The 21,403-nt window shown below is 29.8% G+C and overlaps 1 long non-coding RNA gene across 1 annotated transcript; it reads right to left on the minus strand.

Annotated features, from left to right (window-relative positions):
• Positions 1-2,263: 2,263 nt before the first annotated feature.
• On the minus strand, positions 2,264-14,356 carry LOC113554514. Its single transcript, XR_003405271.1, has 3 exons — positions 14,048-14,356; positions 13,846-13,952; positions 2,264-3,154 (listed from the first exon to the last, which is right to left on the minus strand). It is a non-coding gene; the product is annotated as an uncharacterized LOC113554514 (long non-coding RNA).
• Positions 14,357-21,403: the final 7,047 nt, after the last annotated feature.

Consider the following 21,403-nt stretch of genomic DNA (forward strand, 5'->3'; position numbering starts at 1 on the left):
ATGTAGATAAACTGTTGAATACTGGCTGAAGATACACCTACACATCGCAAAAACAATTTTCTTGACATTTTGGTGAGAAGTTGATGACCCCTAAGCTATCCTAATTATTCCTGACCATATAATTACGAATGTACGCCTTCCTGTACTCTGCAGAAGGTGCACCGTCGCACCGAGGTGTTGTTTTAAGTGAATATTAAAACAAAAATAAATTAATAACATAGGTAAGTTAGATACCTATTATATTAATACTGTCATAGTGTCATCAATTATAAATACTAATATTACAATAAAACTTAAGAGGACGCCATACCCGCATGTGTTGTCTCTGTCTTACTAACGTACATCATAACAAATTTTCGTTCAGCAGAATACATTTCATGATGTTGGCTTTAATATTAGAGTAAATTTACCTATTATCAAATTTAAAGGTAAGAATATTATCTAGACAATGACATATGCTTTTATTGATATTATTATTTTAAAGTGAATTATAGCTATGTAAAATATTACAACTTTAAAATGTTCATAACTCACTTTAAAATGATAATATCAATAAAAGCATATGTCATTGTCTAGATAATATTCTTACCTTTAAATTCGATAATAGGTAAATTTACTCTAATATTAAAGCCAACATCATGAAATGTATTCTGCTGAACGAAAATTTGTCATGATGTACATTAGTAAGACAGAAACAACACATGCGGGTATGGCGTCCTCTTAATAAAAAAATTAAATTGGGTTTAAGACTTTAAGTAATGAGTTAATAGTTAGCAAGCAAGATATTTAAGTTAATATACGGAGGCAAATAGTAACTAAACATTGTTAAAAAGAAATTGATTACATTTTTTCTAATCATCAGCTAGAGCTTATGGCCTCACTTACTCATTTATGATATTATAGTATTTTTTAGGTTATTTTTTTAAATAAGAACTAAGTATTTTGTTTAAAATGCATCCTATAACTATAACTCTATAAGACTCTTTTATTATACACCAGCTGTAGTGGTTTATTCTGTTAGGCAATCACCTATATATTTTTGTGTTAACTAAATTATTAAATAAATGAAATAGAAATAATTATTATTGTTAATTTTCATTTAAAATAATTTTATACGGCGTTAAAAAATGCGATCTATTCAATATAGGACAAATAGACGAAGCCGTTTGGACGTAAAAAGAAATATATAAATCGATCAATAAAAATATTTGTAGTACAATTTAAAATAATATTATTAAATATATCAGTATCAAAGTATATATACAAAGAAAAATTAATAGTTCTGGTTTATTTATATTTATAAATTGTAAAACCGTTGATATTACGTTTAAATAGTATCGTATTATATAAAACCTTATAGCTTATTATTGAATTTTATCGTTTTGGGCTTTTGGCAATATTATATAAGTACCTATTATAAAAATAACAATATAATATGTAACGTAATTAGTAATTACTAGAAATACAACCGTTTCTATCACACTTTATCGAAACACGGTGATATATACCGTATATACCGTGTATATACTATACACGACAATATACACTTATAATCGTGTTAGTCACTTAGTCGTGTACAAATTGTGTACAAGTGTACACTGTACATGTAAAATAGCGTTAATTAACTCAAATGCGCTAGTAAAGTTTTATTGAATGATGGTTTCATGTATTTAGCGTACCCATTCAAAAAAAATTTGTTTTAGATGTATTTTTATTTTAATATTTTATATAGTATCTAAATTATTTGTAAATTTAAATTTTTTATATTCATTTTTGACGTATTATAATAACTATAAATAATATAAATAACTTATTAATTTTGTTGACTGATATAATATATTATATACATAATTTTTTTTGACGTCCAAACCACCACGACTATTTATCCCTTATATTAATTGTACAAAACGAATTAATTGTAATTACAGTCTACAGTAAAATTATCTGTATAAATATGGTCTTAGATTAACGGATCAATTTTATTTTTCAAATCAACTAGATAAAGTTAAATTGTTACATATTGAAAATGTAAGGGGAATATCTGATTTTTTTATTATTAAATTTTTGAATTGAGTATACCTAAAATTAAAATATGATTTTAAAATGAAACTAAAAATATTTAAAAAAATAAAATTAAAAAAAAAAACGTCAATATAAAGTATACTATAGGTATTACGCTATATTAAATCAGTATAATTTTTCAAATGAATTATATTTTAATCATGCATTTTTTTAGGAAAGAGCTAATATTAGGTGTACTTACTCAATTTCGTTGAACTTTAAACTAGGCGAGTTATTAATAAAAAAATAGATAATTAACTCACTAGTTAAGTTTTAAAGTTACAACAAAGTTAACTTTATAATTAGTTAATGGCCTAACACCCATCTTTGAGTATTAACTATTAGCATTGATTTTATAATATACAGGGTCCGGTAAAAAACTTTCCATTTTTTCAAGAGGTAGTTGCAAGTAAACAAACAAAGAAATAGAAAAAATTCTTTTGTTTTTTACTAATAAATATTATGCTATTTTTAATTATTTATTTTAAGCATTATATCGGTTAAGTGGTGTCCTCCATTGTTAATACATTCACGAAACCTTTCCCGATAGTTTTCCATAACTCTTCGTGTCATTGCTGGTGTAGTGGAAGCCAATGCCTGGTGATTGGTTCCTCAAGTGCTTGTAGGGATGTGGGGCGATGATCGCACACTGTGCCTCATTTAAATATCACCAAAGAACGTAATCACAGGGTGATCACGTTAAAAAATTTAAATTTAGATTTTTTTTTTTAAAATCACGTTTTATTTTCGTTATTTTTTGCTGGTTTTTATTTCGTTTATTTTTTGTTCCTTGCCATTACATATTTACATTTACTGAAAATGGCACGTATACCACTATCCATCGATACCCTCTCCACTGTTGTACCACCACCACAACTCACGCAGCGCTATTTCTAAATAAAGGAGGTTTTTTGCCGGACCCTGTACTATAAAATCAATGGTATTGGTAAAATAATTTAGTACCTAGGTATTTACAATATTATGTTGAATGAAACTATTTGTCGTTGATAGATGGCGTTGTAAATACCATGTACAAGCCAACATCGCGTGAGTAAACACGTTTGACTGGTCCTCTGGGTATTCGTGCCGTTACCTGTTAGAAAATAAATAATATAGTTACGATGTATTATAATTTGAATTCAATTTAGCCGTAACCAATTAATAAAGCAATTACATTAGCTTAATATGGACTATAGAAAACACACTACACACCGCTAATGTAGCGGGTGAGTGAGTGAGAGAGAGCGAGTAAAGGAATGAGAGAGGAATTTTTAATTCCAACCATGTGAATTAAACACATTTCAGCCCACGCACTTTATTACCTGCAACATTTCCGCGACGTTGTAAAAACCGAAAACTCGCATTTTAAACAAAAGTAAATCGTAAATCAAAATATAATATTAATTAAAAAAATTAAATTTATTATTATTATTATTGTTGTTGTAGTATACACTTATTTTTTCATGTCGAAGTACCTAAATTTAATTATTATAATTACAGCGCTGCGAACTGGAACAAAACCAAAATTCAAGTTTCTATTATCGCGGGGAATTATTAATATAACTACTAATAGAAAAACTAGAAAATACTATACTATAAAAGGTACCTATACAAGTATGTATGCCCAAGTAAAGGCTTAATTAATTTTTGTTTTTCTATTCAAATGTCAATTGTATAACAATATCTATAGATGGTCAATTTTAAAATTATTTACTAATTTCTATTTTAAATAGCATTTATTTAATTAAATTGATGAAGCACCTATAGGCTAAGAAATGTAGTTATGTATGTAGGGAAAAATTGGGATGTGTAAATCTTTTGAGCTCCCAATATTTTAGTTATACATACAGCACGACAATATTATGAGTGGCTATGGCGTATATATAAACAAATTACTAGCAGAAAAGATGTTTTTCAAAACTTACTGATTTTGAAAACTGCGAAATATATTATTTTAAAATGTATTGATTAAAATATATTTTGCTAAAAACAATAAAAATCATTCAACATTAATATGGGCCTATAAAATAAAAACTCGAAAAGTATAAAATATGCTCATCGAGTGTTTTGATCTGATTTTATAAATTAATGAAATTTAAATATTTAATAATGAGAGCTTCAATATTTGATACGTCTTCGATGTGGGTTAAAATTAAATTATGCTAATCTGCTACAGGAGGCACGCATAGGTTTATATAGCTATCTTACATATAATTTATGAAAATCGATCGCTGCCCACTGCAGTTTTTAAAATAATAACGGCCCGCTCAACTTTAATTTGATATTTTTAATTTTAGTTAAACAATGCGTTTAAAAGAGAAACGTAAAACTAGTAGGTAAACCTGTACATTGTGTTATGACAGTGACGTACTATTTAGTTACACAGAGTATTTAAAATAGACGGATTGTATTATATAAACGGATTGTGCCCACTGCAAGACGTGTTAACGAAATAAGAAACCGTTACGACGGTTGGTTCTTCGGTTATATTATTCCTATACGGCTATACGCATAAAGGTACTTTACCTTGTAGATATATAATAATAATATTGTGATGAATAAAAGTATATAAATAATTATATTATTATAACGAACGAGCGATTATCCCATAAAAAAAAGTGTCAATAACAAAAGCAGCACTGCTGCAAACATATATTATTATACATCCGGCGATTCCAGTTTATATTGTTCTTATATACGAAAAAAAAAAAATTCTCAAACATATATGGAAATCGTACACGAAACGAAACGAATATAATGTTACAATTACCATTAGAATATAATGGGGGAGACAATATAAAAAAAAAAAATAAAAATAAATAAATAATATATAAAACGAGTATGAAAGATGAAACACGATTCAACGGCAGAAACGCTTCATGAATAATATTATTATTTTATTATGACGAAACAACAATAATATTGTGCACGAAATGGAACGTCTTCGTCAACCCGAACTGAACAGATATTATCTAGAACTGAAATATATTTCAAACACACACACGCTGGCTGCACGATACGATGTTGTATTATGTTATTATTCACTATACCTATACACACACACATATACGTATATACGTAAATACGTAGGTACCCTACCTGCAGCTATACTTATCCAAGGTTTTTTTTTTTTTTTATCGTTTCTCGAGTAAAACCCGCACAAAACTTGAGACTTTTTTTTTGAATTTACGATAAGTGTACGTACGTGCACTTAATTTTAGTGTAGATAATATAATATATATATAGTAAGTTGTATATTATAATAATATATATATATATATATATATAGGCAGTCGTAGTACGGACAACTAGCCGCCGCCGTGCGAGCGAAACAATGTGAAATGATGCCCGGAAATAACGTGTTTTGATCGCGTAAACTGTAATAACGTTATAATGTAACAGCGCCGAATTATATATTATATTATTGTTGTATGGGTATAAGTACCTAGGTGAGTAGGCATACCGATATTCGTCTCGTTTTCGCTCGCGTACCTACACGCTCTTGTTATATAATTGTTACCACGATCGTTAAAGTAATTTTGATTTAATCAGCCATAATTTCGGAATAAAGATACTGCCGTACACTTGTGTATGTGCATACTGCACAGGACGTATCAGCTCTATACTATGACGTATTATGTATAACGTTTTATTTGCTCGTGGAACGCAGACAAACAATAATAGATAACAATAATTGTAAATCGCATAATCGAACAATAGAAGAACCTGACCGAGTTGAACGTCGCGATGTCGCGCGTCGCCAATGCGTGTAATATTGATCAAAAACCTGTCGAAAATAAAAACCGATATCTGTCAAAAACGAATCGACTTACAACATTTCAGTTACTTATAATACGTCTTAATACTTGTTTTATTTAATAAATCGAAAATAAATAAGTACGCACACTACGCACTCTGGCGCACATTGCGTATATGTGAGAGGTTAAATGCAATAAACTGATGAGTTCTGTCCGATATTCGTTTATTTTAAATGTATTGCAATGAAATAGTTTTTATGACATAACCCTCAAAATATTGTCAGTTGGAATAATGTTTGTAAAGGAGATTTTAAAATCTTCGATGTTGTTCATAAAGGATTTTTCCCTATTTCTTAAAGTATACTCCAAATTCCGTTATTGCCTATTTATGTCTGGACGACTGCATTGTAGACGATACGTGTATATTATATTATAGTGGATGTGATTTTCGGGATCTACAAATATTTATTATCTTAATTTTTATGAAAGGTGTCTATTATATGGATAATTAAATGGTTTCCATACTGCGTCATATTTTATATTATATAGAATATTTTAAGTAGTTCATATTCTCCATAGTTAAAGTCGACAACATTATACATTCGAACCGTTCGGTAATTTTCGAAGTTGGGAAAAAATGATATATATATTATATTTTTAGTGGCATATTATACTACATTTGTTTCATTTATAAACATTTTAACCTTTTTATCGTGTAAAAGGTTATACAATAATTAATAATACCTACAAACTATGCCTTATTTTAATATTTAATAAGATAATATTGCTAAAGTAGTATAATCTGTAATTGGAAACTATAAGAACAAAATTATACTAGATTTCCGTGAGTGTATTTACAAAAGGGGTGTATGTATTATGTATAAAGAAGATATGACGATTTTACATTGAAATTTAAAATTATACATTTGAATACGTCAGATCTTCGTGGTAACGTATACACTGCAGACACTGAGTCATTATAATATATTGACACCCCGATAACACCACTTTAAAACTACAAATATTAGTATATTATGTTTAGTAGTAACATATACGATATTAGTAGGTAAGGTAGGTATATAGTATTATCGTAGCTGAGGAGTGAGATTTTCGTTTGGGAGAGGCCTTTCATATCTCGTCAGTCCTCATATATATATATTGTGTATAATTTGTTGTTAGATCTTTATATATATATATATAAATCTATTTACACAGAACGAAGCGTCACTGCAAATATCGATATTTCGTTTGACAAATCGTGTACACAAATAAGAATAGGTACAGCTGAAGTTGGGATCCTTGAGTCGATAGTATATTACTGCAGCAGTGTTGTGATTGTGAATATTATGACACTGCACACTTTGTCAAATTAAATATACCTATTATATCTACACCGACTTTATGCCGCTTTTATCCTAATAATGCATTTATTTAATTTTAATTTTTTTTTTTTTATGAGCTGTTGTCTAAAACAATTAGTTCAATTGATATTTACAATTATTAACATTGTTGATTATACAAGTACTATACAAGAATATAATACATCTAAATAATATACAGTGAAATGATTCATAATTATAAAAGTTATAATTTTTTTTCTTGTTTAAACTAAACCTGATTAAAAAAGAAGAGGATATATGAAATATCTGTAATGAAGGGAGTCCATAATATTATATATAGAACTCCACATAATCTCTAGTTTTCAAGGTCGATTTTATGTCTAGTCCAATCCTGGATTAAGTTATGGTAATTAAAAATCAAATGGGATACCTATACATATGTGACATGTAAAATCCGCGATACATAAGAATGTTTGATTTGGATTGTATGAAATTGTTATTACTTAAGGTTATTTTAAGTATACTTACAGCTGTTGGAGCCCTATATATTTTTTGGTTGTAGACCAAAAGTTGAAAGTAAGTTTATGTACTTACAAATGTTCAATAATATGTATTAATTTATTATTATTCTTTTTATATTTCGAAGAAAAAATGTTAGGACGTTCTACATCTTCTAAATATTTCTGAATGATAATATTCCGTAACAATAATTTTGCATCGAATACATAGAATACTTGGAAATTAAAATATATTCAGTTTAGTGTTTTTTTTACAAGGATCATTCTTAAAAAATATAAAATGTTTATAGCTCGTAATATTAATTAAAAGAATATAGTATTCAAATTATTGCAGGTCCCATAGCTTCCGAGCAATATACTCTATTATCCTTATGCGTTAATGTGTAGGGCACAGGGCACGTGTTAACTCCGCCAAATTTATTCGTACTAATTCCGATGTAAAAACATCAACATCTGGTGAATCAGCAGTTCTCATTTTTCTCCTTCAATCGTGGATATTTTATTTAAATTCTGAATTTTAAAATTTTTAGTATGCCTAAACTGCACTTTGCATAAATAAATTTAGATTAAAATAATTGTACTACTCGAGCGGCGCCGTACAAGCGGTAAAAGTAAGACAGGATCGGTAAGACGGCTGAAAAAGTATTTCCATTAAGAATAATAATGTAATGGACTATATAAATATTATAAAAGACCATATAATATTATTATACTGTCGTCTTTTACCACTATACTAAATCGTATTATACACATTTCAACGAGAAATCATATACATATTTTTTTTTCATTATTATGAGTTCCACACGCATAAAATTTTTATAATATAATATAATAATAAGAGTAGTGGGAGATGTACAATAATTGTATGTTATGCGCACACGCCGCACACGTACAAATAACTCTGCGTCCTAGATCGGAATTAGAGTGCACCAAACATAATTAATTAATTTATACGATATATCATATAAAAGATCGGCGGTCAGGTTCGGTTGGGTTGAATGTTATTGATGCCGTTAGGGCGAGTGAAGTCATGACCCGAGCGCGAAGAGATCTTTAGCTGTAGAAACAGTTCGACGCGCGACGTTCTTCTAAAAGAAAAGCGAACGAAAATACACACGGAAAACCGAATAAAGTTGTTAAGGAGCCATTATTAGTAACCGACTGAGGACTGTTTACGATGAACTTATTTATTCTGATATTAATTTAATTATTGATGATAAATTTATCGGTCTGTGCGAGAAACTCGGAATGTATGCGGAATAGGTGATATTGAATTATTGACCAATTACAATGTATCTAGTAGCTATGGGTTTACAACACCAGAGTGTTTAAAAATTATCAACGACATTATGCGTGATTTTATTTATTAAACTGCTCATTTCGTTAATAGTCGACCGTATATACATATATATATATATGTATAGCACTATATTATACCATACCAATATGGCAATATCTATTAAAAGTTTTTATTGATCATTTATTATGTAATATATCGCGTGATATCAATTGATTTTGAATTATTAATAATATTATCACGCGACTTGATCCGTTCAATTGACAATATTCGCGGATACGGCATACAAATACATTTATTTATTGTTATTACTAAATCCCATATTCATATACTCATTCGATCAGGCGGCGCCTACGCCCAATATACAAAATGAACCGCACGCAAAAAAATTGTACCTTTAATAACATGTTTCATATACGCATTATACAGGAGGGGTGGCCAAGCCGCGGCTCGCGTCATAGACATTTTGGCTCTTCCGTATCCATTAATATATCCGGTGACTCGCGAGTCTCTTCTCGCTGACCACCCCTGTTATGTAACAAGTGTGTACTTGCAGTGATTTCGCCGGGACACGACGCTGCCCACCGCCGCGTGTACGCATCACATCGGGCATAGCCGGGGAAAGGGTAGGGCCCTTTACAATACATGAATTTATGCTTTGGCATATTATACGCATATAATACACGCGCGGCGGCGCGATACGCGTATAAAGCTGCTACGCGCGCGCGCGCGCGCGTGTGTGCGTGACGTACTACACTCGCGGCGGGCGGTCTCGGGCGCGCGCGCGCGCGCGTTCAACGACGACGGCACAAGTACCTACCTACACCGTGAGCCGTATACATCGTGATAATTTGTCGGGGGGCGGCGGCCCGAAGACGCGCTCTGGCCGCGTTCGGTCTGCGCAGCGGCGGCGGCGGAGGGGGGGAAGGGAGGGGTTGCTTCGCGCGCGTGTGCGGCCGACGTACTCGCACACATATAAATATACGTGCCGTCGTGCAGAGGAGAACGCGCATATACACAATAATATATAATGTAATGTTATGTGTGCCGCTCGCCCAGGAGGAGAGGACACGCGAAGCGCGACAGAAACCTAGGGAACCGTGAAGACCACGAACCCGTGGTTCCCCCCTATGAACCAGACCAGAACGCGTGTATCGGCGCAATTAGCGTCACCGTGCAGAAGCACCGGCACCGGTGGATATATTACGGCGATACAACAGCAACGACGACGACGACGACGACGACGCATAACGTCGTTGTACAGGGTGCGATTGGCCGCCAGTTTTCAACCCCGATCCAGCGGGGGGGTTTTCCGCGGGGTCGTTTGAATTATAGAATCTCGGCGGCGCCTATACCGCCATCGCGTGGAGAGCTTTTCGAGTAAACGGATGTACAGATCAATTACGTTACGCAGAGACCGGCATTTTCCCCGCGTGTTCGCGCGCGCACTTCGAGTCGAAAAACGTTTGATACATGTATTCTCTGGCGCGCGTGTCGTAGTCGTACCTGCGACCTACCTATATTTGGAAACAGGCGACAGCTATATAATACTAAACAGTATATTGTTCATTATATTAATGTCATAATATGTTGGCGTTTATTGCGTTGTTTTGACTTTCAACTAAAACTTCTTCGAATCCGTTATATTTTGTAAATAATCCATAATGTTAGACAATTATTCTGTCGGTACCGATTGATTAAAAATATTACGTTTGATATTAAAACATTTAAAACGATTTCACAGTTCATTATTTAGCTCAAGCACAATCGGTTTTTTCTCATATGACATTTTCGAGCTGTATATATATATATTATACATACCCCACGCGTATAAAAAGCTATTATAATCCGTTAGTTGAAATTTGATTTCTTGAAAAACAAACAATGCATTAAACAAATGTAATGTATTTCTAGTTTAAAGTTTAAACTTATGCACGAGAAACATTATACCTATAGGCTATAATATATATAATATGTTTAAAGTAAATATAAGTAAATATTTCAATCTCTAGATTGTTACAAAACAAGAATAATTAATAATTGTAATTTAATCGTACCGTTAAATCATAAAAATTTTGGAACTTGAAGTCCGATAGGTATTGTTTTTATTAGGTACGTAAATATAATAGTAATGTATCTATAATTATTTTCTGTTAATTTTGACAACTACGATTAATCTTGTATCCTCCTAAAGTACCTATTAAATATGTTATTATTTTTTATAATATTGTTCTTTACAGGTGTCACATAATAATTTTTTTTATAATTCCGCCTTTAGTAAATGAACTCATTCGTATTCAAATAAATGTTTATCGGATGAGCTCGAAACTAGTGTTTGTCTAATGTTTATATATTATTGTATATTGTTGTTGCAATAAATATAATTATTAAAATATACGTTTTTGCAGTTGATAATTTGATATAATTTATTAAATTTAGTGCAATCCTGATAAAATACTATAGTTACAGTATTATACTAATATATTATTATAAGGACTTTTATCCTTGTAGTATTTAGATGATTTTTTATAACTCCGGAATTATATAGATACTCGTTGGAAATTTACGTATCGACATTTTCAAAAAAGTTATCTTCTCAACAATTTATACATAGAAAAAGAGCGATTCTCATTTAAAAAAATAACTTTGTACCACCACATAACACTTCTTACCTTTATAACCGAATACAAAAATCTAAGCGATTGAAAACATGGTTCTTGTAAGTACGTTAAATTTGTCATTAAATTAAAAAAAAATAAAACCGAGTCGACATGATCGGGGCGAATCACCCTGTATATCATCATATAGCCTGGCAACGACCGGCGGTCTCTATTCAATATAATTGTATGTAGGTATATTAATACATAGGTGGTTCCGTCCACCTCCACGACCACCACCTGCACCGCCTCTTCGATAAATATTAAATACGGCATGGCGCGCTCGTGTGTGTTCCTTGTGCAGCAGCTTTTCCGTTTTGCTCGGTTGCGCGGCGTGTCTGCCCACTGGAAACTTATAATATCCTCCAGTACGTGTGTGTGTGTGTGTGTGTGTATGTGTCTGCGTTTGTACCGTAAGAGCTGATTCGAATACACGAAACGACGATGGGCCATTATGTAATAACGAAAAGAAATGCATCCCCCTGCAGTCCCCCTACCGAATACTCGGTTACCGGTCGTCCCTTCCATTGCTGCCGCGGTACTGCTGAAATCGTGTATATTATATTAGAAAAATAATAGTTTTATTCACATTATTACATATTATTATGTTTTATTATAAAACTAGGTATATACGTATTTTTATTTTTTTAATTAATAGCACACGATCGTTGTTATGCGTTCTCTACTTAATTAATATATTATAATAATAATTTATAACAGGTGTTTTCGCGAGATTACGCACCGTAACGTCTAGTGTACTTACATCGCTACCTATTCTGCTAAGATTTTGTACACAATAAAAAATTCATTAAATAAATGGCTTGGTCTCAACAGTTAAGAAGTATATTATACATCATAACCAAAGCTGGTTATGATTTAAAATCATACAAATTTTTAAAATCAAATTTTAATTTTTTTTACGATTTTTCCAAATTATGATTACAATATTTTATTACTGTATTAACGTCAATGTCGTCAAGTATTTTTTCGTACCGATATAAATGTAATGCTTTTATTTTAATAATACATTATTGAGTGACGAGTGTTGAACATTATTTATCGAAATGTGTATGTCTACCGCCCTATACAAGAGCAAATTAATATTATTGAAAAACATTAATATAACAATTCAGCGAAGTAGGCCGCAATGTCGCAAACCACCCCGAGTTATAATTCAAAACGACCTAACAACCAACGAATTACCAAATTAGTTAGATGACTACTTTTTCAATAATTGATCTCGCTATTTTTAATAACTTCAAAAAATGAATGAGCTTTTCAAGTTAATTGTCAAATAGTTTCACTTATTGTAATCAAAAGTGGACAATTTAATTAAATAGAGGGGAAAATTAGATAAATGCTTTGTTGCACAGTATGAGCTAATCGAGTTTAATTTGTCATCGAGTAGGTCACTGTAACAGATTAGTTAAATTAGAATTCAATGAGAAATCATTATACACGAAAACAATATCAGAACGAAGACGAACTGACAATTTAGGTTAAGTTAATAAAAACTTGTAAAAACATTGAATTAAACGTTCAAAGTTTTTGACTTTTTAAGTATCTACGGTTATTCATTTTTGAATTATAACAAAACGAGAAAAAATAATAAATATGACGTGGAATACCGTACAGAACAGTATAAATAGGTTTAAGATTTAAAAATAGGTAATATCAAAAAATTAATCTAAATATTTAGAAAATAGCATTACGTGCAATAAAATATACATGATATTATATTAATGACGGTCAACTCCTTGTATTTTCGTTTTACACCATATTCTCGGGTATAGCTAGCATAATATATTCTGAAAAAAAAAAACAACTAAGAAAATTTTAATTCTAATCGAAAGTTTTGAAAAAACATATTTTTAGCCACTTAGTGAATGTGTATTGATTGAAGGGGAAGAATGTCGAGTGAATTTTAAAATTAGGTTTTTAAATTCTTTAATAATCGTGTCTTTTAAATTGTGCTTTAAATTATCAAGTCTTTTAAATTCATGTAAAAATTTTTATTGATAAACAATTAAAAAAAAAACTAAAAAAAATCAAGTTTCTCACTATTTTAAATAATTAAATAGTTTTACATAGTAGGTAGTGACTATAACTTTTAAAAATTGACTTTTGATTTGGCTCAACATTGTTAACTATAGGTTAATGCCTTCTTTGTTCATTATATGATAATAAAGAGTATGATTAAGTTTAATCACGTACCTAATTATGGCATCAGTTGAAGTAGTAGTGTCTGTTCTTCTGTCTCTTAGTGAAAATCTTTGGAACGTATTGCGCACATACGTATACATAGACATACAGTAGAAGGGCTATTTGAAAATCAATTGCATTAGAGAAACGTCAGAAACTATTTTCATGTTATTATTATTTTTCTTAAACCTAAAAGTATTTGAAATGCAAATACTTAATAAAAATGTGTAATATGCCTTGAATATAAACATTTCCCGACTAAAAATTCTAGTATTATATATTGTATAGTAAACAGCATATAGTAGCTGGTACTACAGTATTCTTGGAATACATTTTTAATACACCGGATTCGTTCGTTAGAAGAAATTACCGTTTTCCTCCGACGGACGGGTCGTGACGGTTCTTATTAACACACGCGATTCCGGATTCGGTTTGTATACTTTGTGCCGCTGCAGCAGGTGAGCACCTACATCACAATATAATGTGTACTGTTTATAATAATATTATCTGCGTTTACGGTCGTTCGCGGCGTTTAAAATCGCATGTGCATAATATGTCTGTTCGAACAAATCGTCGGAAAGCTTATAACATTGTTTGCACGAAATGTACATGACGTCAAAGCATAGGTATAGATGCCTACACGCACACACACACACACACACACACATAATATACCATTTACACATGATTGTGTATAGGTATATTAGACGTGTACCTACCTATATACAGGGTGATACATACCAAGCATGATCAATTAGTATTACCATTATTCTTCTATACAGTGCATTGGAATTTAAAAAAATACTTAAAGTAATTAATTTACTCAAAGACCATATTATTTTTAAATGTTTGCAGATGGGTAATTGTTCTTAAAATGTTTAATCATCAGTATCGGAATTCAAACGAGTATTTTTCGATAATATAATGTCCACGATACAATAATTGATACATCTAATATATAGTTTGTAATTTGTAAAAGTGGTTTAAGTATATAATACATGCTATATGCAATGTTAGGTATATTTTATATTTTTATAAATCCATTTTTAAGGACTGTTATCCTATTATCCTTTAAATATGGACATTTCAACAAGACGTTAGGAACTAGTCCATTATAAAAGGAACGAATGAGGGTGTGCATACTTGGTGTACCACCCTGTACATACACTCGGCAGCAGTCATTCCGATTACGAATCGACGCGCATCACCACTAATTACACTTAAAAACGACACACAACACACACACACACATATATGCGTTCGCCCCGCAGGAAACGAGTCGTTAAACGCGTATTTCGTACATTATACGTATTATAATATGAAAGTAGTTCGCCAACGTCAACGTGATGATAATATACGCATACACAGTTACACCTGGAGATGTCTTATCAATATTATATTGTGTACCTTGCATGTATTTACCTATATATCGTACACCCGCGTGCTACGCGCGTGCACTTTCCTAGCTGCTGTATGAGAAACCAAACGTATTATAATATATTATGCTTCTAGTGAATAAAAGTATCCAAGATGTGAAAATGGCTGTTTTCTATATGTCATATGTAATGCTCGGAAATTGTAGTTACGTTTGCGTGCATTTTGTGGGCTATTCGATTTATTGTTCTTTAATAAGCTGGAAATTAGTTTAAGACACTGCGGAAAAATATTTAAAAATATAATATCATGTAGTGTTTATTTTGTGAATTTTTAGTTTTAAAGACATATTTCTAAATTTTACGGTTTTCTAAAGCATATTCGAATAATACTACACTACAATTCAAAAATTCATAAATTAATAAATATACCGAGTGATCTATTCAACGTAGGACATTCATTATTATTAACTGTTTTCATTAAACAAGAATTTTTAATCCTTATTTCAGTGCAGAATATTTTTCGGATTCTTTTTCGATGTACACAAATCGAATTTTAGACTAGTATAGTTTATGAGTTGAAAAGTTAAAAGTATTTAAATTTGAAAGTTTTGATCATTGTAGCGGAATGGTATTTATTCTTTGACCGCTGTTTATACCTTAATTTTAAATAATTATAGCATGTTATAAGTTATAACGTATAACTAATAAACTACTTGTCTAAGATTTTATTTTCATGCATCGAAATACTCTGTATAATATTCTGTTTTGGAGTATTAAATTAAAAATGTATATCGTCATTCAAAACAGCAACAAAATTTTAATAGTGGCTTAAAATTATGTGAAAAAAATATTTTCTAAAAAGTTAGTGTCTTCTAAAATCATAATGAGAGTTTTTAACTGGTATTACACTGATTCGTCATTGGCTAATCAATAAATACTTTTCAATGATGTTTGATGTTTACCGACTCTTTATCGATCAGTATTGTTTGTCAATCGACCAATGTCAAACCAGTGTAATACCTTTATGTTAAATGGATCATCTTATGTAGGTATTCATTAATTTTGAGAGATCTTAGTCAATATTATAGACTCTATAATAAACTATAATATAATTTATCTATCACATTTTTCAAACATGAGTATTGAGTATTTAGTTAGAATAAAAATAAAAATCAACATTAATATATTATAGGTAATACGTGTATGTTAGTATATGTTATTTATTATATTATATTAATTGATAATTAGAAAATGAACTAACTAGTTAAATGGAAAAATTATAAAAAAAATCAAATTTTTAACTACTTACTTTATGCTCAGCTTCATATATTATTTTATTATGTTTCCTGTATTGCTACCAATCAGTAACTCTTTATTCCTGGTTTTACGGGAAAAATAAATAGTTTTCGTTGAAATCAATTAACATCATATTATTATAAATTAACTGACTGTATAACTTTTAATTATACATACATATATATATATATATAATTTTTAATCGTTTAAAATAAGTAATCGGTATATAATGTGAACATAGGTACTTACTCAAAAATAAAATATAATAATTATTAATGAGTAGGAGACTTTATTATTGGTATAGCCGGTATAGGTACGTATAATCATGATTTATGCGTCAGCAAAATTATTGAAAAACAAATAAATTATATGATTATTCATTTTAGAGCAGTCACTCATTTATTTGTTTCACACACACTATTTTAAGTCGTATACTGGTGTTTTGACAATAATTTTGAAATAATAATATAAAAACGCTCTTATTCGTATGTTACTTAAACAAAACGTTCTATAAAATTCCTTCTGAATCTCAGGAATAAATAAAAATAAAAAAATGTACATATTATAAATTCGTATTTCTCTCTGTCAAGAAAAATTGATATTCGATTTTCAAAACTCACTAATAACCAAATAAAAAGTTTATAAAAATATAGATACTTTTTAAAAATTATATAGTTAGGTGTGTGGCATATATTCTATTCATAAAAATACACTTTCAAAACAGTTGATTTTTACTTACATAGAGGGGTATGGGACTTCCGTTGCAGTGAGATGTAGAACTTTTTTTTGGGTGATGCCCAAATATATTTTATACTTAGATACCTACGTATTATAGTTTTTTATACTTATTTGAACTGAAATTACCATATGATTAAATATAGCATTTACTGAATAGTTTTGAAGAGTCGAATAGGTCCACTTTATGGTAACTATATGGGTTATAGTACATAAATTATTTTTCTTTACATATTCTTGTTTTTATACTCTGTTGCTCTCAATCTCTTTCGTTCAGAATACAGAAATAGCTCATAATTTAAATATTTTAAAAATATCGATATTATCATATTTCCAAAAATATTATGCCGTAGATTCTATGGCGTAGAATATTCCAAATGTGAACCAAAGAGGTAATTCCGTGCAAATATTAAGCAATAGTGGAGTATAAGTAAATATAGGCAATTATACCTTTAGACATATTATGCTATAATAACGGTATAATTTCAACAATAACAATAACCATCGTGTACAACTCATAATTGCTTATATCACGGGCCACACTTTTATAGATTTTATTTTAAAAGTTAAATGTAATACCTAATTTATTACTTCAAACTTCATCTTTTTATCTTTCAATCTTCTGCAGTCTTATACATCCGAACGCCCTCTACCCACTCACCAATAGGTTGTGGCACAGCCGCATAGGCCTCAAAAAACAGTAATCGTCTAGCCACTATATGCGGGTACCTATAATAAAAGTTGTAAAACTGTGTAAAACCGCAAAACGAAAAACGGCCGAGATAGCCGCGAGTGGCGAGTGCTGGGCTGCGCTGTAGCTATATGTATTATTACGACTGTCATTCATCATGTCGATCGGGATATGTGCGCATGTATATATATATATATATATAAATCGATGGTATCGTAAATTATCATAAGCCCGTTGCATAACCAATACAAACGTGAATGGTCGACGACACACTACTATAATATTATGTAGGTACGCATACTATCTAGTTGTGTAGTATACTATTATAGGTAATAGGTATACGTGGTGCACATACGACGAGAAATTGAATAAACAGGACGATTTTTCTGTCGGTTTATCATTTTATTTATTTTTTACACAATATTTCAGTCCAAGCAAAGAGATAATAATGCATATGAGTATACTATACTATATATATTTACATATTCTGTCGATGCAATAACGTGGAAAACAACATTTCCTCCTATTTACGAATGCTGCGTGCAAAGAAACTAATATTCTTATTTTCATTACAATGTCAACAAGTACTTATCTATTAGAAAAATACTATTTCAAAATAAATGAAACGTTTTTGCGCTTTACATAATTTTTACATTAACTTAATAACATTTTATCAGTAATATTCCACTGTTTTTTTAGTCCAAACGTGTATGTTTCAAAGAGGCAATGTACTTTTTATAATAGCTAAGAGCCATTTTTTTCAAGGGGATTAATGTTTCCTGTAGATGGCTATTTACTTTTTGACAAACAGTGCAATTTTATGTTTAATGATCATACAACGTCAAACCGTATTACGAGATTCAAAAAGTAATTCATTTATTGGGTATTGTGGCTTTGGTAATTTATATCAAAAGATTATATAAATAACACGGAAGCTCTAGTTTTTTTTTTACGGTGATATTTGTAATGATAAATATAGAAGGTACATAGAGTATACAGTATAGTTTACAAAATAATACAGAAGTTCAATTAGCATATTAAATCTGCATCTGCAATTTATTTAACCGTCACGCAGTTGACTTAAAAGTCTGTGGTGTGACTTGTGATAGTTGTGCAACTAACATTGAAAAAAAAAAAAATGAAAATATTAGGTTCTAGAATAGGTGCAAATAACTATGGTTTATGATGATATCATTGATATTTAATGCAGCTTTTTTTCATCAGGTTTTAAATGACAAATAGTATATTTTTACCAGACGATAGTCATAACAATGTGTTAAAGCTAGTTAAAAAAGTACTTAATGAGAAATGAAGACACAATAAAATTAGATAAAGTGACAATATTGTGGTATTAAATTGAAAATTTACATTTCTTACAAAATCAGACTTGAAAAATAAAATCAAGTAACTGCAGCGTTCAAAATTCAAATACACGTGGACGACGTGAAAACGATATAAATACCTAGCCTATTTAAAACGTGGTTTAACGTATCCGGCCTTGATATACATATGCAGGTAAGTTATAAATACGTGTATATGATAAAACAATAGGTACCTATTGCAAGTTAAGCTACGTATACTAAATTAAGTAGGTACTGAATTTTAATTAATAAACTTAAAATAATATATTTTAATTAGGTAGTATTTTTTTATTCTTATTAATTATTAATTATTATGAAATGATTATGTAGTATGTTAGGGTTTTTGTTTCGACCATTATGTCTGTACTATAAATACTTTAAAATGCATTTTTAAATATTTATTTAATTTTATTTTCCAAAAAAATTATTTACATTATATAAATTACCCGTATTATTTGTGTAATGAGCTAAAAATCTAATATAATATACAGTTATTGGACGATTTAATTAGTGTTCATTAACGCTGAATAACTCAATTACTTTGTACATTAAATTAAAATTTTATTTATATTGCTAGGTAGTGAATACTTTTAGAAATACTTCTAAATATTTTTTGTTTCTGTAATTATTTTTGTATCAAATTTAATTATACGTGTTATAAATTGTTTTTTATTTTAGTTTCATATATTACACATTAACAAATGTGTACCAATAAATACTTGAAAATACATAACTTTTACAGAAAAAAAATGTATACATTTTTTCAAAAAATACATTTGAAATTACATTTCAAAAAATGTATACATTTTTTTTTATATTAACAGTAAGAGTAGTAAGACGCAATATGTGCATAAAATATAATATCTATTTACCTATTATGATGAAAAAAAGTGCTTTGCGATAAAAAAAAAACAATTGACCTGCTTAAGTTTTGGCACTTTATTTGAAAAAATTCAATGCACTACTGATTACAATACAAATAAATACCTGTGAATCACTAATATAAATGGCCACTTCTGCTGAAGCCCGAAGGTATCTAAAAAAAAAAAAATAATAATAATAATAAATAGTATACATTATTTATTAATACATGGATTAGACTTCAGCAGGATCTGACATTGTTAGGTCTACCTGTATGTGGATCTCGCATATGTTTTGATAAATGAACATCACCCGGTTTCTCTGAATTCTGTTGTTTTTACTTTTTATAAATACGAGTATACTTATTAAACCTATTCGTTTAAAAAATATCCGAGTGCTCTTATATATACATAATACGTTAATAGTTACCAGGTACACAACTATTAGTCGACCTCCGTGGAAACTGAAGACGAAAAATGTGCATACAAATCTATATCTGCAGATCCCTGTAATAGCACACTATGAGAAAAAAATAGTTAATAACCTTTTTACACGTTGTACCATACGTGATCACTAATACAAATATACATGTTGAATATTTCCACAAAATTTGTTGTATTGTTGTTTTTAATAATAATTTTATATTATATTATATTATTCAATATTCACGTACAATACATAGTATTTAATAATGCATGGGTATATAATAGATAGTACGTTCCTATGTATTTAACTATGTATCTACCTACTCCAAATTCATTTTTCACGTAGGTACATATAATCTAAACTGTATAGACTTAAATTCCTTATAATGTTTATAATAAATAAAATGTGTGGAGTATTTGACATACAATAAATACGTCTATTTTATATCTATTATGCGAACGAGTAGCTGAAAATATACATAATATTTAATAAGTATCTGTGGTAAAAATTAATATTTTATATGTTAAGGCATGGTCATATTTAATATTAACATAAATATTTTGAGATGAATACAACAGTATTTATTTTTCGGACGGATTTTTTTCTGACATACAGTTGCCATGACAAACAAATCAATGATATAGCCTGTCAGAAATACTCTACTAAAAAACATAATTTTGAATTTCGTTATTTTTTTCAATCATTTGAATTGGGTTTAATTTCAAAAATTTATAAAAATAGAATTCTAAACTTTAATATTTTATTTAACTACTTAAGTATGTGGACTCTGCTGGTAAATGCGACTGTTTTGAGGTGATATTTGC

The sequence above is a fragment of the Rhopalosiphum maidis genome, chromosome 2 (assembly GCF_003676215.2).
Source record: "Rhopalosiphum maidis isolate BTI-1 chromosome 2, ASM367621v3, whole genome shotgun sequence".
Lineage (NCBI taxonomy): Eukaryota > Metazoa > Arthropoda > Insecta > Hemiptera > Aphididae > Rhopalosiphum > Rhopalosiphum maidis.